The sequence below is a fragment of the Pteropus vampyrus genome, unplaced genomic scaffold (assembly GCF_000151845.1).
Source record: "Pteropus vampyrus isolate Shadow unplaced genomic scaffold, Pvam_2.0 Scaffold23773, whole genome shotgun sequence".
In the NCBI taxonomy this organism is placed as follows: domain Eukaryota; kingdom Metazoa; phylum Chordata; class Mammalia; order Chiroptera; family Pteropodidae; genus Pteropus; species Pteropus vampyrus.
The window spans coordinates 1-3,070 of NW_011912554.1; the positions used below are offsets into that span (position 1 = coordinate 1).

Consider the following 3,070-nt stretch of genomic DNA (forward strand, 5'->3'; position numbering starts at 1 on the left):
AACAACTCAGAAGATAATGAACAACAGGATAGTTACCAAGATGTGTTCTCTTGAGGTGGTTAAGCTTCTGAGAGATCTGAAAAAGAGGCCTTTCTGAGGTATGTTAACCTCAATGCACAAAAACAATGGACAGGGCTTGTTTAAGACACAGATAAGCCTTTTACTTTATAGGCCTGGGGCATGACTATTCACTGTGACCTGCCTAGATCAGATCACCCTGTGAGGTTACTTTTGGTCAGATTTATTACAGAGCTCTCCTTTTTATCCACAATATTATGACTAATAATTTTTTTAAGTGCAAAAATTAAGACATGAGGAAACAGTATTATATAAATCTGAAAGGACTGTGTGTAATTTTTTCTCATTCAAAAATTTTCTATATTAGATAATCTTTTTAACAATAAAAACATTAAAACTAAGGAACCCAAATAATTGAAAAAATTGATTTGTTTAGGTGGCAAGATTACACATGTATACTTTAAGTAAAATTTCAATTTGATGTTGTTGGTAAAATAATAAACATCTTATTAAAAATGGACAGGCTATGGCCATACCACCCTGAACATGCCTGATATTGTCTGATCTCGGAAGCTAAGCAGGGTTGGGCCTGGTTAGTAATTGGATGGGAGACCACCTAAGAAGACCAGGTGCTGTAGATGGAAAAAAATATAAATAAATAAAAATTAAAAAAATAAAAATGGATAGGTAATAAAGTTTAAAATATATATAATTTATAAGAGTATCAAAAACATCAAATAACCTAGAAATATGTCTAATGAAAGATGTGCAAGACAAGTAGAAAATATTGCTGAGAGAAATTAGAGAAGACCTAAATAAATGGAGAGATATACCAGGTTCACGGGCTGGAAGACTCAACATAGTTAACATGTCAGTTCTCCCTAAATTCATAGATTCAATGAAATCCAAACAGGATTTTTGGTAACATACAAAGAACCAATCTTGAAGAAAAAGAACAAAGGTGGAAGACAACACTATGAGAAATCAAAATCTACTATAAAGCTGTGGCAATTGATACAGGTTGATCTTGGCACAAGGAAAAACAAAATAGACCAACAGAACAGAAAAGGTCTGGAAACAGACTAACACAAATGTAGTCATTTGCTTTACCACAAAGGCACCACTGCAATCAGTAGGGGAAAGGATGCTCTCTTTAACAAATGCTGCTAGGAAACAAAAAGAATCTTGACTTTTACCTCATATCAAACAAAAATTAATTCAAAATGGATCACAGGCCTAAATATGAAAAGTAAAACAATAAAGCTTCTAGGAAAAAAATAAATAGAATATTTTCATGAACTTGAGGCAGGCAAAGTTTTTAAACAGGACATAAAACAGCACTAACCAAAAAAGAAAAAATTGATACATCAGACTTCATTAAAATTAGAACCTCTCTTCATCAAAGGACACCATTAAGAGTATGAAAAGGTAAGGCATAGACTGTAAATTTTACCGCACGAATGATAATACCTCACTAAAAAAATTTTTTTAAATAGATAGATGATGAAAATTCTGCTTCTGAAAGAAGGAGTAGACATACTTTCCCCTATCCTTCCCACTAAGAACAGCTAAAACTTTTGGTCATTTTATATAAAACAAACATAAGATGACTCTCGAAAATGGAGAGGAGGGAGACCGGCCAGGGATCACGGAATGATTCCGTGGTGTATTCCCTGGGTTTTCTTTTTGCCTTGGACATCCCAGACTGGGTGCTGGAGAAGACAGCAACCAGGAAAGCTCTACAGAAACCTGCTGTCTCTACCCAAAGGACAAAGTAAGGAGCAGCCTAGGAAAACAGAAAACTTTTAGACTCTAACTACTCTACTCCAGCCAAACACTGCAGGAAAAACTGCAGCCCCACCCTCAACCCTGCCAGCAAAGGCCACTTGAGGAACCTAGATTTCTACTGTCCCCAAGCTGTAAAGAGGCACCTTGTCCTGGGGAGGTATCAGAGAAGGCTGAGTGATGAACAGGACTTTCGGCCCTGCTGAGTGGTAATAGCTTCCCCCAGTGCCAAACAGTGGAGAATATGGGGGAAGCCTGGAATTCCACCCCCACCCATAAGTTAGAAGAAACATCTCCCTACCAGGTGTCAGTGGAGGCCAGTTGGAGAATTTTGACTTCCACCTCTACTTTGCAGTAATGTGGTTGTGCTCTTCTTCCTCCCCTGGAACAGTCAGTGTCAGTGAAGTCCTGCTATAACAGAAAATTTAAGTAAGATCCAGAGCCATAATATCCAAAATGTCCAGGCTTCAATCAAAAATCATTTATCATACCAAAAACCACAAAAGTCTCGACTTGAATGACAACAGACAACGAACAGATGCCAACACTGAGGTGATACAGATGTTAGAGTTATCTGTCAAGGATTTTAAAGCAGCCATCATAAATTGCTTCAACAAGCAATTACAAAGACATTCCATACAAATGAAAAAGAATAATCTTAGTAAAAAATAGGAGATATTAAGATGAACCAAATGGAAATTTTAGAATGAAAAAATATAATAACTGAAAAAAAAACAACAACTTCAGTGTATGGGCTCAACAACAGAATGGAGAAGACACAAGAAAGAGTCAGTGAACTTGAAGCTAGAACAATAGAAATTACTTGATCTGATCAACAGAGAGAAAACAGACTTGGCAGGGTGGGGGGCAGTGATGAACAGAGCTTCAGGGACCTGTGGGACTATAACGAACAAACAAACAAAAATATCTAACAACAGCATCATTTGAATCCCAGAAGGAGAGTGAGGCTGGAAAAAAAAAAAGAGGAAAAAAAGAAAGAAGAAATAATGGTTTAAAATTCCCCAAATTTAGCAAAATATAAACTTAACAGATTCAAGAAGTTGAGCAAAACTCAAACAAGATGAACCCAAAGAAAGTCATACCAAGGTATATAATAGTCAAACTTCTGAAAACTAAAGACAAAAAAAAGATCTTGATAGCGATAATGAAGAAACAATACCTTACCTATAAAGAAAAATAATTCAAATGATAGATTTCCCATTCGAAACCATGGAGGCCAGAAGGAAGTGCACAATATTTTCCAAGT

General features: G+C 36.2%; 1 long non-coding RNA gene and 1 pseudogene across 1 annotated transcript; one reads left to right on the plus strand and one right to left on the minus strand.

Moving 5' to 3' along the window:
* Positions 1 to 5: 5 nt before the first annotated feature.
* LOC111735341 lies at positions 6 to 2,660 on the minus strand. The gene is made up of 3 exons (XR_002778750.1): positions 2,627 to 2,660; positions 2,105 to 2,211; positions 6 to 76 (listed from the first exon to the last, which is right to left on the minus strand). It is a non-coding gene; the product is annotated as an uncharacterized LOC111735341 (long non-coding RNA).
* LOC111735342 lies at positions 541 to 659 on the plus strand (annotated as a pseudogene).
* Positions 2,661 to 3,070: the final 410 nt, after the last annotated feature.